We start from the raw sequence: 6,000 nt of genomic DNA on the forward strand, positions 1-6,000 counted from the left end.
TCTGCATTAATCTTCCAGCAAGTTTCGCACCCAAGGACAAGGCTGTCAATTCCAAACACGGAATAGTCTGTTTAGGGTTTGGTGCCACTTTTACACTTACTGACAGGAAATGCTTACACTTCTCTTGAAATCAATCACATAGGCAGCAGCTCCATATGCCTTGTTAGAGGCGTCACAAAATACATGTAAGTGGGAACATTCAGGATGTACAACAAACCTAGGAAACTTTAAACTTTCTACATTTCTAAAACACTTGGAAATTTCATCAAACCTTGAAGATAATGATTCTGGCAAAGGGTCATCCCACCCGTAGTTACTCCACAAACATTTAAGAAAATATTTACCTCTCACCTGTACTGGTGACAATAATCCTAGAGGATCAACATCCGAGCTACTACTGATAAAACCTTTCGTTGGTTAAACGGTCCTTTATACTCACAATTTACTTCCTTCGTGACATCTCATCTTGTGCTAGATACCACTCTAAACCAAAACGTTTACTCTTTCTTTGATAACATCTATAGTTCTGTTAAACTCTGCATCATTACTGACCCATTCTTGTAGAGGCATATTAGCGTTTTCAAGAATCGCATTTATTACTGGATACTCATCCATCAAGACTGACACATCCTTGTAAGTTTTACTAAAATTATCTACATAGAAATTCTTCATCAGAGATGATGCAAGGGATTATCATGTAAAGATAAATGATGCAAGAGGGTTTGCTGCAAGAGAAAGGGGGAGCATGTAGCTCCAAAACAAACCACACAAAACCGGTAAGTTACAGTAGACTTCAAATCAGAGGGATCAGTTATCCATAGAAATCTGCAATAATCACGGCAGTCAGGTGAAATGCCTATCCTTAAAAAGGCTTTACTGATATCTGAAATCACAGCTACTGGGTTTGTACGGAAACTCAACAGGGCATCGAAAAGTTTAGTAGTTAATGAGGGACCAGTTAATAAACAATCATTTAAGGAAAGTTCTCCTTTAGCCTTTGAAGAAGCATTAAAAACTATTCGAATGGGAGTTGTTTCTGAATCCTTCAGTACAGCATAGTGGGGTAAATAATGCCCTATAATAGGGGAGCCTGAAGGAATTAATTCTATAAACCCAGACTGAACGTAATCTTTGATAATCTTATCATAATGAGCATACAAGGAGAGGTCAGATTCGAATCTATGTAACAAGGAATTTAATTGACCAATGGCTATTCTATAGTTAACAGGCGGTCTACTTTCATCTTTAAATGGTAAGGACACTTCATATTTATTGTCAATCCTTTTTACTTTATCCTTAAAACACTTAACGGATTCTCTTTCTTCAGGACTAATATCAGATTGACGAATACCAACACTTTCTAAATCCCATAATTTTCTAACTTCACAACAAGAATAATAGGGATTTCCTCTACTTCTATTCTTGAACAACATACATTTGATGTAGTAATTTCTCATTAGATTCTACCATTGTCATAAGACCAACTAGGAAGAGGTCCAAAAATTAGTGCACCACCAGAACTATTCAATATCTGTATTCCAGAGCAAATTTGACTGTTCTGAATGAATTTTCCATAGTAATCAGCTCCATTGACTAATTCTATACCATTTACTTCATCTGAATTTAAATCATTATTTGCTAATTTTATGCCTTTACTCGTCAAGAACGCAGCTGACTTACTTAATCCTGGAGAATAAATCTGGAATTTAAAATCGAATGCAATGGCATTAATGGCAGTACGAATCTTACCTAGTCTCACCACAACTCTTACTATATTACAATTAACTTCCATGGCATCACTGCCAAATGGTTTTACCTTTAAGGCTACTGTTGCTATGGACGATAGACTAAGCTTATGGGCTAATTACGTTGCAATAAACGTTCTTTGCGCACCAGAATCAAAGAGTGCTCTCTCAAAGGAACGATGTCCATTCCCTGACACAATTACATTAGCAGTAGGAAGAGCAGTCGAAACAGAAATCTTATTAGTCTGTGAATGATCAATTCCCAAAGAAGCAGTCATAACTACTGGGGAATCACCTTTACTAACAGCACCTTTAGAATTATTATGAGATTTCCCAGAATTAACATTTGATTTACTAACATAAGTACTATTTACACTCAACTTTGGTGGAGCAGGATTAACAGGGTTTTCTGTTTTCTTACAAATCATCGGGTAATGAGGCCCATCACACATATTACATTTCGGCTTATTTCTACATTCAGAGAATAAATGACCTCCTTTGAGGCAAGCAAAGCACAATCTTAAATATTTAACTCTGTCCCTTCTACTATCAATGGATTTGAAAGTCTTACAATCGCGAGAGGCATGGTTCGATGAGCAAAACACACAATTATTGTAAGGACTACTATTACTAGGTTTACTGTTACTTGGTTGTGCTCTCTGCACGTTTTGCACATTTGAGGGAATCACTTTAGAATAGTTGCCCTGATCCCGTTTTCTCTTATTAGAATTCTCACCTTCGTAACAAAATTCCATTAATTCGCAAACATATTTCAAACCTGAGGAAATTTGCTTTAAATCAAAAGACATACTATTATGTTTATTAGCTATAGCTTTACGTGTTTCAGGTGATAATTCCTCGCATATTATACTAGAGAAAACGGGGTTCATGGCCTCTACATCTAAATTCAATGTGTTCATTTGTAAAATAATGTTCTCATATTCCAATTTGAACGTGTTCAAATCCTCTATTGTATGACTGGGAGGGACTAAATGTGTTAATTTGGACATAAGTCTACGTTTCAATTTTTCCTTATTATCATACTTCTCCTTAAGGGTCTGAATAGCTACTGAATAATTGGCATTAGTGACAAGCAAACCTTCTATGGCTTTAAAAGCATTATCCCTTAAACTAGCTCTGAGTGTAGAAAACTTAATCACATCGGAAATATCCCTACGATCGTGAACTAAACTGTTAAATATATCCCAAAATGCAAGCCATTGTTCCTCCCCACCGCTAAATTCAGGTATCTTAATTGCTGGGAGTTTAGGGGGAGGGAGAGGGTTAGTGGGAGCCGAAGGAGGAGGCAAAGCTGGCCGTTGATTTATATCTCCCGTGTCAATCTCGCTCATAGTTTTCTGTGTAATAGCATAGCTTCCTTACACATCTAGTTATTTGCTCTATAACTTCTACATAACCTCTCATATTCACTATCCTGTGAAATAATCGTCACATTCTGTGACCAACTATCATCAAAACGTCGTAGACCCTCAGTAAGACAACGTTCATACATTACGAGGGTCGATTTTGGTGTATCGGTATCACCAATGCAGCTACCTGCCTCATCATGTGACCGACGAGGACATGATGGTGGGTTATTAAATAAGCAATCACTTCATAAATGAGTCACTTTAATGGAGAATGTGGGAGATACAGCAGTACAGAGTACCTTCGGCGATCAACTTGCCGGTTACACTACTTTCAAAAGCGGCGTCATGCCACGCACATCATAACGCAAGAATTATGGGTAAAACAAATGACTGCACCCAAGCGTATAATCAACATTATCAATGCATCATAAATAAAAGTTTAATATTCTAACACCCCCCCATAAACTTTTATTCTCATCAATCTGCAAATTACTACACATCAAACAAATATATGCATCGTGGTAATCAAAAACAAACTGAACACCCAAAAACCAAAAAGATTCTTTTTTTTTTCCTTTTTCCCAAATCTTTCATCTTAAATCTATGAAATAATACACGTTTAGTGTCAAACAGAGCTTTCTCATTACTACTGGCAATGATCATATCATCAACCCAAACCAAAATAATTACATGTGAGTTATGTCTTTTATTGACATACACACAATGATCACTTAATAACTGCTCAAAATGATTTTGAATTAAGAAATCATGGAGCATATTATTCCAATTTCTGCCTGATTGCTTTAAACCATACAGAGATTTATTCAGTTTGTTCATTATTACTACCAGTTTCATTGTAACCTTCAGGCTGTTGAACAAATATTTCACAATCAATATCAGAATTAAGATAGGCAGTTTTAAAATCCATACAATGCACAATTAAATCATGTTGTACTGCCAATTGCATAAGCATTCTAATTGAGGTCATACGCACAGTAGGAGAAAAAGTATCAGTATAATCAACACCTTCAATTTGAGAATACCCTTTTGCATCATAGCGAGCTTTATATTGCTCTTCACCATTTAACCTTCTTTAATGGCATATACCCATCGTCCACCTACAATACAACGGTTGGTTGGTAAACTACACAATTCATAAGTATTGTTATCTCTTAAAGATTGAATTTCATCATCCATTGCAGCTTTCCATTTGTGGGCCACATGTGAATTTAATGCCTCTCTATAGCTTTCAGGAATTTCAGTTACTTTACAACAATAATGAACAGAATAGCCCAGTAAATCAAAACATTATCAGGATCAACATATTCTTCAAGATATTTGGGAGCAGTTCGCTCCCTACTTGGATAACGGTACTCACCTTCCCTTTCAGTTTCAGTCAAATCTGCATTAATTTCACTATGCTCATCTTCAACAAGGATAGGTTTAGAAACAGGATCACTTTGACTCTCATTATCGGAATCCGATTCACTATCTTCTGATTCACCATCTTCCTTAAGACATTGGGAATTATCAAAAATTGAATTTATCAGTAAATGTACTAACCTAACCTTTCTCAAACTGTCAGTTCCTGGATAATATACAAGATAAGCAGGACTGTATGAATCATAGCCAACAAATATTCCCTTTTCACATCTTGGGTTAAGAGCTTAGCTTTCTTTTCTACATAAGCATAAGACAGGGGACCAAAAAATATGCATATTTTCAAGTTTAGGGCTTCTTAGACATTAACACTTCATATGGGGTTTTATCTAGTCTAGAATTGTAGCATCTATTCCTTATATAAACAGCTGCCCTAACAGCATAATTCCACATGAATTTTGGTAGTTTTGCTTCAATTAAGAGACATCTTGCCATTTCAAACAATGTACGCCACATTCTCTCGGCAGTACCATTTTGGTGTGGTGAATTTGGTGAAGAAAATTCTTGTTTAATCTTATTACTTACCAGAAATTCTTTAAATTCTGAAGAAGTAAATTCTCCTCCATTATCACACCTTAATCTTTTAACAGCACCATAAGAACTAGTATCTGCAAGGAATCTCTTAGTAGCATTAAGTGCATCACTTTTCTGTTTCAAGAAATAAACAAAAACAGATCCTGAATAATCATCTACAAAAACAATACAATATTTAGATTTTTCCCTTGATTCAATACTCATTGGTCCAGCAAGATCACAATGTACAAATTCCATTTTACTCTTTGCTCTCTCATCTGGTAATCTGTTCCTAGATAAATGCATTTTACCTTCATGACAAGTTATGCAATCAAAAATTACTTTTGTCACTAATTTTCATACCTTCAGATTTATTCTTCTAACTTCAAAATGTCTTTAACATTGCAGTGTCCCAAAACCTTATACAACTCCTCTAGTGAACGAGATTTACATGAGCTTACATTATTTAGATAATACAGCTTACCTTTCTTATTTATTTCAAAAGACACACCATTTGAGCTTATCAACTCAGAATGATTAGGATTAAAGCTTACTGTAGCTCCTTTACTAACAGCTGATTGTACAGAAAATATATTCTGCTTAAAAGAAGGAATATACAAGGCATTATCAAGAACAACATTCTGTTGTATACCATTTGTATCATGAAGTACAATTTTAGCTTTACCTTTACCTTTAACAATATTCTTGCATCTTGCACCATCTGCAAGTTCAACATATGTTTTGATTCATCAAAGTCTTCATCAAAACACTTAACTTGGATTTATCAGTAATGATGTGGGTAGTAGCACCACAATCAACAAGAACATTACATACATCTGCAGGTATGTTATCAACAGAGCAACTTATTTTGAAACAACATTCTTCATCACTATAATTATTAGTGGATCTAGGCTTACAAACATTCACAGTTG

Source organism: Macrobrachium nipponense, chromosome 22 (genome assembly GCF_015104395.2).
Source record: "Macrobrachium nipponense isolate FS-2020 chromosome 22, ASM1510439v2, whole genome shotgun sequence".
In the NCBI taxonomy this organism is placed as follows: domain Eukaryota; kingdom Metazoa; phylum Arthropoda; class Malacostraca; order Decapoda; family Palaemonidae; genus Macrobrachium; species Macrobrachium nipponense.